Here is a 12765-nt window from a genome sequence, read left to right as displayed (position 1 = left end):
TTGTAGTCATTTTTTTTTGGATTTTAAAATTTTAGAAGTATTTTTTTGACATCTTTTTCTTTTAATATTATCAAACAATATTATTCTTGCTCGCCAAAGAACTTGAAGAAAAACAAATTTTTATGACAAGATAACCCTACCCACCATCTTCAATTGCCTCCCCTCAACGAAAGTTCATGAATTCAGATAGTATATCCATCTCAATTTCAAGAATGTTAAACTCAAAATCAGATTTGCAGGAAGCCAAGGTCTTGCAAAATCCTAGTCAATCTCTTAACATAATACTTTTTTATATTTTTAGTTCTTATAGTTTTAAATTGTGATTTTTTATTCCTATGATTTCTTAAGGACTTAGTATGAGCTTAAAAATGCCAACTTTTAATTAGCGCCATTAAGTAGAAGAACCAAAACTAAAACTTATCAATAAAAAGACAATAATTAAAATCAAAACTTGTTAAAAATGTGTTCATCGAATCCACTTATCTCCTCATTTAAGAAGGCTTAACGTCGTCAATATGACCAGCGTTCCGTTTTCACTGTATAACCATAGTCAGGGTTAAGTTTACATGAGTGATTTTTTAATAAGGAAAAGAATGAAAAGAGATCATCCCACCATAACAAGGGCCCAACGAATTTTGATTTTTGGTTCTTATACTTCATGTCATTAGCTCAAGCCAAATGATAATATGGAAATAAAAAATTACAATTTGAAACTATATGAATCAATCCAAATTTAAGCCTATATTCTTAATAAATTCTCCATTCGGATATGATAGCAATGAAGAATTTTTGAACGTTGTTGAATCACCAGAATGCCTCTCTTTAATTAAAAATAAAAATTGATTTTTTAATCCCTCCCAAATGGTTTATCATCCCTTCCAAGTGGTTTATCATCTCTTATTATTAGTATTTAGACAAAAGCATATAAATAAGTTTTCAATGTTTGAAATTTTGTATATATAACTAAAACTTTCAAGATATTTTAATAAAACATTTTAAATTACAATATAGGTAGACTTTAAATAAATATTTTTTATTTTTAGCTTGAAAATATTTATTTAATTATTTTAAAATATATTAATTATAAAAAATATTTAATATTAAATTTTTATAATTTGTTGAATCCAACATTGCTAATAAATAAAACTAATATAGATGATAAGAAATGAAAATAAAAAATATTTGTTTAAAGGATATTTGTATTTCTAATTTAATATTTTTTATTAAAATATTTAAATGGTCTTGGTTATATATACAAATTTTAAACAATGTAAAATTATTTATTGGTTTTTTTGACTCAAAAAATTATCATAAAAGATGAGGATCACTTGGAAGGGGTAAAATAATCAATTTTTTTTAATTAAAGAGGGACATCCTTGTTATTTAACAACATTCAGAAATTCTTAATTAGACCTCATTGTCTGATTAAGGATTTATTAAAAATGTAGGCCTGAATTTGGACCTAGATATTTGGTTGGATTTATTTGGGATTCTCCCAATATTAAGTGCAGACCAAAAAAAATGGAGAAACTTGAAAATCAAACAATACACAAAGCTTGAGATAAATCAAATTATTCACAATACAAATACTATTCATAATTTCTAAATTAAACAACTTCTGATATTGTTTATACCATAATTTTTTTTGGGTACCACATCCACATAAAACTAGAAGGCCTTGAAAAATCATATCTAATACTCCTCGTATCCTTAAGATAAAATCTAATTAGGAAGTTGATGTTAGTCATATATGTAAAACTTATTTCAAATATTTATTAATTTTTTTCTAAATTAACTCTATTGATGTTTCCTCAACAATATAATAATCAAGTAGGAGAGGGAGGAAGGGAATAATAAAAATGTTTAGAATGTTTTAAAAAAATATATCGTATTAACTAATTTAACTGATATATTTAATTTACTTAAATTAATTAATTAGGTCTTATATTTAATTTACTTAAAATGTAGAGCCCTAGAGCATTAAGTGATGAAGACCATTATTTTCACCATATTCTGTCCAAATCTCTCCAGCTTTACTATTCATAGCTTCATTGTTCAAAAACATAAATAATCTGCATCATTAGGTCATCAGCTCATAAACAAGGGACACTACGACAATAAGTTGATAACTAATATATTTAATTTATGGCTTGTTTGATTATATTCTCAATTTTGTTTTTCTCGAAGCAGTTTTCTATAACAAGTTGTGAGAACAAAAATACCAAAAAAGAAAATTGTCCCAAAAATCATATCTGAAAGCAAAAGGGAATGGGCCTGCTTCCAACACAAAAAGTAAGCCCAAAAAGAATCAGATCTAATAATATACAATTATGCACACACATGCATGTATAGGTCTTTTTTCTTTTTTTTTGACCGGAACATGCATGTATAGGTCGGAGTTGTCGTATATGGAAAACTTTAATTAAATGCTTTCACAAGGAAAATTAAAGACGTCAGCTGGTAGCAGAAGTGAGAATACTGAATCAACTATACTTAGTTAATATCTTCTGATGCTCTTTGGTCGAGATAATGGATGTAGCCAAAGTCGCTGTTGTGCAAATCAACGAAGAGGGGAAAAAAAAAAAAAATCAAACTTCCAGACGCAAAATCTCTGGATATGTGCATCTCTTACTTAATAAAATAAACCAGTTCAAGCATGTGAAAAGATAATGATAAATAATATTCCTCCGATCCTTAATATAATATTTATTTAACTAATTTGATTAAATTAAAGAAATTAGGGAAGTTAGTTAATTATAAGAAATATGACATGTTTTTTCCTAAAATACCATAATTATCTTTCTTAATATTCTCTCTCCCTCTTCTACTTGATTATGGTTGAGGGAGATCCATAGTGGTAATTTAGGAAAAATTGATAATATGAGAAATAGGTTTTATATTTAGGATCAAAATAAACTTAACAATGTAAAATTATATCTCATATTAATTATAAAAATTCTGAAACATGGGAGCCCTTGAGCATCAAGTGAAGACCATTATTTTCACCATTCTGTGCAAATCTCTTCAGCTTTACTATTCATCTGCATTACCAGATTCTCCCAATAATTACATGCATGGGAGGAATTAAAAGTCTTGGTTAAGAAACACGAGATTTGAATAGGAGTTTTTGCACATACGACCTGCAAATGTACGTTTCACTCGTTGTCTTTTAGAAAATTCAAAGAATCCCAACAGATAATTTTAATGAAAAGTTAGTCTAAGAACCATATTGCACCTTATATTGTTTTATGTATGTATGTATGTATGTATGTATGTATGTATGTATGTATGTATGTATGTATGTATGTATGTATGAACCATATAGTGATTTGCAAGTCCCACCCTTACATGAAATGATGATATTCCATATTTTACATTTTGAAAAATTCAACTTAATTAAAGAAACCCAATGTTGCAGGTTTTCATACAATGGCTCCCTTGTTCATAGCAATGAGTGATGGTTGGTAATATTTCCGTTCATATGAAATTACTAACTTCTTGTAGAGCAAACACATGCAAAGAGAAGCCGAAATGATACCAAACGTCTCCCTTAAAACTTTTTGAAGCGTTAAATGATGAGTTTGAACCCTCTATAATTAAGGAGCATAATATTCAATCTTTTTCTTACCAAAGAACTTGAAGAAAACACACATTTTTATGAGAATATAACCCTACCCACCATCTTATATTGCCTACCCTCGGCCGCAACCTCCATGTTCATTATTTAATTTAGTGCTTGTTTGATTATATTCTCAATTTTGTTTTTCTTGAAGCAGTTTTCTAGAACATGTTTTGGGAACAAAACTACAAAAAACACGTTTGACCATTGTGCAGATAATCATATCTACAAGCAAAAGAGAAAAAAATCATGGGCTTCATTCCAGCACAAAATGTAAGATTATAAGCCCATCAACATGCTTAATTCACCCTCCAACAATGTTAAAGCTGCGGATTCAAGATGCTCAATATGTTACCCACAAAAAAAAAAGTTAAAAATCATCCTAAAGCATTGTGTCATAATTCATTCAACATTTTAAAATATTTTTTCAGGTACGTCTAATATCTTAAAATATTTTGTAGTAAATAATTTTTAGCTAGACCCTTTATTTTGATAGTTATATTTTATACAATTTTTCATCGTATTGCAGACTGGTCGCTTAAGCATTTTGGGATCCATTTTTTTTACAATTTCAACTGTGTTGCTAGAACTCCGGTGATTTGCTGGCGGTAGGTTTATCGACTTTTAGGTTTGGTCTTATGTTTCATGTGTAAGATTGGATGGTCGAGTTTGCGGATATGAATCTTTGCTCGGGCCAGTGCTTCTTTCTAACGCACGCCGGCTATATAAGCTTCTTGGCAAAGCGGTCCAATTAAAGCTTGACATTTGATAGAGGCTAGTTGCGTTCAAGCCTCATTTATTTATTTATTTGCTAAAGTAAAGATATTCTCCTATTGGTGACAATCCTTATTCGAGGTATTATCGGGCACTAAATGTGAGTACCTCTCCTAATAGAGATTTGAACCTTAGTTCGTCATACTGTGAAGGATTAGCCCATTCCGCTAGATCCAACCCCTATTGGTTGAGGCCTTATTATTTAAAGTAAAGCTGGTATGCTTGCAGCTTGAAACTCTATTTGAGGTCTATGTCACGAATAAGTTGCCAAGCCGTACAATTGGATATAAGTCATTGGATTTTTTTTAAAAAAAATAAAAGGCAATATTATAAAATCACCAACATTTCAAAATTTCATTTTGACCAGAATGTTGCTTTGAGATTTTAAAAATTAGTGTTGCCATTTTGAAATTAGAAATTTTAATAAGGACCGGATGGAGTGTGTTTGAGTAATTGTTTATTTTTGCCAACGATATCTGAATAATTATATTGTTGATGATCTATAAAAGCCCTAGATAATTAAAAATAATAATCAGGTCATTTAGGTTAGTATTGTTTGCATGGCACCGAGTAAAATCAGATTTTGGCACGCGGTAAAAATAACGCTGAGGAAATCTTAAAGAGCATTGCAAAGCGTATTAGAGGTAGTTTTGAGGAATTAATTCAACTCTGGTTGCTTGGCGTATACTACCGTATTTATTTACTATTACTTCAAAAATATCCTGAATCAAAGGATGATTAAATTAACCAATTCAACCAAAAAAACCAAATTGATCTTTACATACCATTGCACCACCAAGACCCTTTCCTGCATGTGATCTCAAGTGTTTTAAAAATTATTTTGAAAAAAATAAAAGAAAAATTCGGATGAGTTGCACTAAACTCGCCCGGATCCAATCCCATCCCATCCAGTTCGAGACGGGAAACGTGACAAAAAAGTCATCCCTGCCATTTAGCAAAATGGTGTTATCTTGGTACCATTCATTCCATAATTACCCCTAGTCAGACGAATGACAACTCTATTGTTGACCATAGGGGCTTGCCAAGAATATTAATGAACTGAGGAGAGGAGTAGAGATGGAGTTATTTTGGTTGGAATTATTTACCAAATGGTCGTTAATGAAAACAGATATTTTATGTTTTTTCCCCAATTCCATGGAACTAAAAATAACCAAAAAGTGCAAAAGTTGTTGTGATTTTTTAAAAGATTTTTCTGATTTTTTTTTTAAATTTTTCAGAACATGTCGCTATTTTTTAGTTTTGCAAAACACTTAACTAAAATCTAATTATCAAACCAAGTTTTTTCTTATTCATTTTGTTTTTTTTAATGAAAACTGAATAACGTTAACAAAATAAAATTACAACAAAAACAACCTGCCCCCTCATCAAATTTTACCTCTAAAATTAAAGGTGGTTATTGATAAAGAGGAACAAAGAATTATTTAACCTGTGAGCTAGTTTAACTAACCTGTCCATTGCGCTAATCTCATTGATGACACGCAGAACAGGCCCAGAATGCCTGGAAAAATAATAATTCTATTCACAACCAATATCTGAAATGTACAAGCAAGCCATACATCCACATGAGGCCCAGATACTTATAGACCGAAAAACATTAAGCAGAGGACTACATATCCTAAATGGACTACATGTCCTAAATGGGCCTTCGGTCACATGGGCCCAATACTACTATGTTTCTCATCACTCCCCCTCAAGTTGGAGGGCGGAAGATATCTACAGCACCCAACTTGGTCAACACTTTGTTTAATGTTTCAGCATTCACAGACTTAGTGAGAAGGTCAGCTTCTTGTTCAGCAGAGCGAACATGATGCAATTGGATCAGCCCTTGATGTAGCTTTTCCCTTACGAAATGGCAGTCAATCTCTATGTGTTTCGTGCGCTCATGAAACACCGGATTGGCTGCAATATGCATTGCTGCTCTACTATCACAGTGGACATCAACTGGTTCTATTTGATTGATCTCCACATCACTGAGTAGGCCAACCATCCACACAATCTCTGAAACAGCAGACCCTAACGCTCTGTATTCTGCTTCTGCAGAGGACTTAGAAACTGTAGCTTGTTTCTTAGTCTTCCACATGATTAGAGATCCTCCCAACTTCAAGAGATAACCTGTAACTGATCTTCTTGTTGTAGGACAAGCTCCCCAATCCGCATCACAGAAGCATTGGAGTCTGAAATTCCCTTCAGCACTTAGGAGTATCCCACGGCCAGGAGTGCCTTTCAAATATCTAATTACTCCAAGTGCTGCAGCCATGTGTGACTTCGTTGGAAGATGCATATACTGACTTAAGGCCTGCACACAAAAAGAAATATCAGGTCTTGTAGTGGTCAAATATATCAACCGACCTACCAACCGCCTGTAACGTCCTGGATCCTGGAGTAAATCACTTCTGCTATCCTTCCCTTCCTCATATGCTCGTAACCTCAAACTTTGAGCCATTGGAATGGTGAGTGGCTTACATCCACTCAATCCTGCATCAACAAGTAGATCTAACAAATACTTCCTTTGAGATAAGACTATTCCTTTCTTGGACCTAGCAATCTCTAATCCTAAGAAGTACTTCATGACCCCTAAATCTTTAATCCTAAAATTACTATGCAAATGATCTTTCAAATCCTTTATTCCCTGTTCGGAATTACCAGTGATTAACAAGTCATCAACATACACCAATATCAATACAAGACCATCAACAAATTTCTTAGTAAACATAGAGTAATCATGTCTACTTTGAACATAACCAGCAGCAACCAAAGCAGATGTTAATTTGCTATTCCATTGTCTAGACGCTTGTTTTAAGCCATACAATGATTTTCTCAACTTGCATACAATGTTCTCCCCCTTGCTATCAAAGCCTTGAGGCAAGGACATATAAACTTCCTCATTTAAATCTCCTTGCAAGAAAGCATTATTAACATCCATATGATATATATTCCAATTCTTTACAGCAGCAATTTTAAAAACAAGTCTCACAGTCACCATTTTAACTACAGGGGAAAAAGTCTCATGATAGTCTATGCCTTCCCTTTGGGTATATCCTTTAGCTACTAACCTAGCTTTGTATTTTTCTATGTTCCCATCTGGTTTGTATTTTATTTTGAATACCCATTTACATCCAATTGCTTTCTTTCCTTTAGGCAACTGGACAATATCCCAAGTTTTATTATTCTCAAGAGCCTCTATCTCACACTTCATAGCTTTTACCCAATTGGGATTTCTAATAGCTTCATTATAAGAATAAGGCTCTGAAACAGAATCAATAGTGCAAAGATAACACATATAGTTAGGGGAGATATTACCATAACTGATGTAATTTTCGATAGGGTACTTGCATTTCAACTTCCTGGTATCTGTATCATTCATATCCTTTGCCACTAGGTTACATACATAGTCCTTTGTCCAAACTGGTGCTCTTCTTTGTCGTGCAGGTCTGTCCGTGTGTCCCTCATCGGATCTGAGTTCTTGCTGCACATCTGTGCGACTACTATCCCCAACAGAAACAGCACCCTCTTTGTAAGTTAAATCCTGCATATCTGTGCTTTCAACAGAGTCAAGAAAAGGTGAGTCATCAAAATAGAAAATATCCTTTGGTTTGTGATTTACCCCCCCTTGATCGGTATTCATGCTATCTCTGTAGGGAAACTTGTGTTCCATGAAAGTTACATGTCTAGATGTGAAGAGTCTTTTTCTTTCTATGTCATATAGCAAGTATCCCTTTTGATTATGAGGGTATCCAAGAAAAACGCAGGGAATAGACCTAGGTTTTAGTTTATCCTTAATAGTCAGATCTGAAGCAAAGGCTAATGAACCAAATATTTTCAAATTGGTATAGTCGGCTGCCCTTCCATGTATTATTTCATAGGGTGTCTTGTATCCTAAAACTCTGGATGGTATCCTATTAACCAAATAAGTAGCCATCTTAACACATTCTCCCCAAAATTTTACAGGAATATTCGACTGGATCATTAGACCTCTTGAAATCTGCATTAAGGTCCTATGCTTTCTCTCTACAATTCCATTCTGTTCTGGAGTGTAAGCACAACTAGTTTCATGTATTATCCCCTTTTCCCCAAAATAATTCTTTAGTTCTAGATTTGTGAACTCTGTCCCATTATCACTCCTTATTTTCTTAACATTGACACCAAATTGATTAAACACATAAGCCAGAAAGTTTTTGATGTGAACTACTGTTTCATTTTTGTGTTTCATAAGAAAAATCCAAGTAGCTCTTGAAAGATCATCAACGTATGGTAAGAAAATAACAATGACCTTGATGTGTGGGTGTCCTATATGGTCCCCACACATCCATATGTAGTAATTCAAAACAGAATTTCGATTTAATGCAACTGGGAGAAAAGGGTAATCTAGTTTGTTTGGACTGAGCACAAACTTCACAATCTTTATTCATAGAGATAATTCTGCCTTGTACAAAATGCAAATGTTTTAGTACTGACAAAGGTGCATGTCCTAGTCTCCTATGAAGCAACCAAACATCAAGTTCATTACAGGATTTGTTTCCTTTACAAACAACATTCACAACATCATATTTTGCATTACAATTCAACATGTATAACCCATTTATCAATCTACCAGTCCCCTTCTTCCTCCCATCCTGAAGGTCCTGCATAAAACAATGGTTAGGAAGAAAACAGACCATACAATTTAGTTCCCTGGTAATTCTAGGGACTGAAATTAAATTGAATTGTAACTGGGGAGCATATAATATATCCTCTAGGTAGAAAGTATCTGAAAATTTAACATTCCCTATATGTGTTGCTACAACTCTATCTCCATTTGGGATCTTAATCGTTTTAGGTGGTCCTTTGTATTCAGTGAAATTATCTAACAATCTTAAGTCACTTACTAGGTGAGTCGTAGCACCTGAGTCAATTACCCATCTAACAGGCAGATGATAAAAAAAGGAAGATTCAGCCAGACCTGTACCAGTAAGCGCATGAACCGTTGTTTCAGAATCCTTCTTTAGGAGTTCCAGTAGGCGCTCATATTGCTCTGGAGTCAGGGAAGTGGTGACTGTGTTAGCAGAGTGTGCAGTTGGGTCACCGTTGCCTCCAGTGTTCACCCCAATCTGATTTGTCATTTCTGCCTTGTTTGGTTTCGACTTGCTTCCTCTGAAATTTGGTGGATAGCCAATTATCTGGAAACAATTTTCCTTCACATGCCCCTTTTTATGGCAATGTGAACATTTCGGTATCGGTCCTCCCCTTCCCCTGCCTCTGCCACGTCCTCTACCTTGTGCAGCCATTGCAATTCCTTCAGTCGGAGCACTCATGGTTGAACCAGTTATCAACTTTTGAGCTTCGTCTTCCGAGATCATAGCATAAGCCTGGTTCACGGTGGGCAGAGGACTCATCATAAGAATCTGGCTCCGTCCTTGGTTGTAGGTGTCGTTGAGCCCCATCAGGAATTGCAACAATTTCTGTTGTTGCATTACCTCCGCATAAACTTTCGAAGTATCACACTTACATGAAGGAATCAGTACCAGGGAGGATTGTTCTTCCCACAGCTCTTTCAGTCTTGTATAATAGCTGGAGACCGAGAGCGTGGCTTGCCTAAGCGAAGAAATTTCTCGATGGATTGCAAAGATACGAGATCCAGAGGCTTTATCGAACCGTTCTTTCAGGTCGAGCCAAACCAATCGTGCCTCTTGAAAGAACACAGCTCCACTCGCCAGCTCCTTCGAAATTGAATTGAGGATCCACGTGAGTACCACGGCATTACAACGTTCCCATTGGTCTTTCATGCCGTCGATTTGATTCTCTTTCAGACATGAACCATCCAAAAACCCCAGCTTGTGTTTTCTGAGGAGAGCAATACGCATTGCTCGGCTCCACATATTGTAGTTCTCAGCACCGGTGAGGACCTGCGACACAATTGTTGCTCCCTGTGTATCGGAGGGATGCAAATACAGGGGATGGCTGAAACTGAGAGCCGCGGCAGCCGAGTCACTGATCTCCTTTGATTCCCCCATCACCGGTGACCCAATCTTTTCGGTGTTCGTTGCCGATGAGGGTCAATGACTCTCTTTTCTCAAGATCCGCCCCCCTGAATCTTCTGCCTGCGTCTAGGTCTCTCGATTCATGACTGTGTCTCCCTACGGTTTCTTTCCGAAAGTGGGAGAGGACAAGAACGACGTCGTTCTTTCTTCTTTGAGATTCTTGAACTTTCAGATGCTGGCTCTGATACCATGATGACACGCAGAACAGGCCCAGAATGCCTGGAAAAATAATAATTCTATTCACAACCAATATCTGAAATGTACAAGCAAGCCATACATCCACATGAGGCCCAAATACTTATAGACCGAAAAACATTAAGCAGAGGACTACATATCCTAAATGGACTACATGTCCTAAATGGGCCTTCGGTCACATGGGCCCAATACTACTATGTTTCTCATCACTCATTCCTACTAATACGGTACAAATGTACCTGCGAGTTTCTATCCATAAGAAGTCCAATGTCATCAACGATATTTTTAAAGGTTACTCTCGTACCCTTTCGAATTCACATTTACTACATCAATGCGTCTCAATAAAGAGCTATAGTCCTAAAGCCTTTGGTCCAACGGAGATTTAGATCATTCAGAATTCCAAGAAGCTTTTTATTGGAATTCTGAATGGCGTAAAAATTTGTTTTTGAGAATAAGAAATCTAACAAGCCCTTAATACCTGCTCTTTCTGACTTATCCGTATCTGTATAGCATTATCTACTTGAATATAACCAAATTTTTGCATGCGTGAATGAAGACTAATTTGACTATGTTCAAATGAATGTTTAACTTCACGCGTGATTTCTGGCATTATATCACACGCTATTCGTAGTTCGCAGCTTGATATATATATATATATATATATGGAAAACTTTAATTAAATATAATGCTTTCACAAAGAAAGTTAAAGATGTCAGCTGGTAGCAGAAGTGAGAATATTGAATCAACTATACTTAGTTAATATCTTCTGATGCTTTGCTCGAGACAATGGATGTAGCCATGTAAAGTCGCTGTTGTGCAAATCAACAAAGAAGGAAAAAATCAAACTTCCAGACGCAAAATCTTTGGAAAGATATATATATATATATCTTAATAAAATAAACCAGTTCAAGCATGTGAAAAGATAATAATAAATCATAATATTTGTCTGAAAAACATCGGCTTCTTCACATGGCTCCCATTGGATTCCTGTTTCAAAAGTTGTACACCAGTTTCCCTTTCCATGTTATCTTTATGGTGGCAGAGGAAAAGTGTATGAGAGGTTTACATTTCAGAGGAGGCCATAATGTTTCACGTCACAGAGATATTTGCCATATTTAGCACCCACCCACCGCAAGCCACTTCCTTGAATTTCATACTCTTCAACAAATGTGATTTCAGAATTCAAATTCTTTTGTTCAGCCCTCTTCTTGCTCGGTCTTTAAAGTTTAAACCTGCAACATTATTGAAGCATTGAAGCAGTTGGTGGACAGTTATGAAAGTAAAGTGCTTTGTTGTTTTCAATATATATATCTTCATAAACATGTTTCATTATGTTGTCTAAATCAGTTATGTGGTAGTGTAAGAAGAACATGCTCCTTCTTTTCCACTTGTTTTACTGCATTGTGAAGCCATAATAATCGGAGTAGAAGAATCCACAGCTGAGTTAAATGGGAGAGTCAACGGAAGCGACAATCTTGCTAAATCGAACATTTTGAGTTGTCTGAGTTTTCATATCAGATCTTCATGTTGCAGAGATGTTGAACAAAGTAATAAATAGGTGTTTCTCATGCCCTGTTTCTCTTTGACTCCTCCTAATTGGACTGGATTCTTACTCCCATGTGCATGATTTCTTGTGACGACTCTTATTTAGTTGGATATCTCTGTATGAAAGAACTCCATTCCTAGACAACGTCAGTTTTGGAAATTACTACTTTACGCTTATGTGTGGATCGATCAAGAGACATTTCTGTTGAGTTCTCCTTCCTTTTTCCATACGATTATATACAATACAGACCGTTGCTCATATCTGAAGTGTGCTTGATTTATTTAGTTTATGAAGTGTTATGTAATTTCCAGCTTCGTAAAATGTGCTTGATTTCTAGCAACAGTATTCCATGTTCATTAACCCCCCAAAAAAAAATTACTGTTATACCATAACAGAATTCTCTTTTTTCTGTTTTTTTCCCCCTTCCGTGCACACTCAATTTCCAAACCCCGCAAGGTTGTGTTTTTTTTTTTTTTTCATCACTTAGTTATGAAAGTAAACTACTTTAATTTGTCGTTCTAAACATTTTGGTAAATATGTTCCATTGATCTGTTGGTGCATATTATTGGTTTTATGGTATGAGACTGGTGACC

The sequence above is a fragment of the Neltuma alba genome, unplaced genomic scaffold (genome assembly GCF_004799145.2).
Source record: "Neltuma alba isolate B1F8T4 unplaced genomic scaffold, ASM479914v2 tig00010787_pilon, whole genome shotgun sequence".
Lineage (NCBI taxonomy): Eukaryota > Viridiplantae > Streptophyta > Magnoliopsida > Fabales > Fabaceae > Neltuma > Neltuma alba.
The sequence above is the reverse complement of the archived record's forward strand: the minus strand, read 5'-3'. Positions refer to the sequence as shown.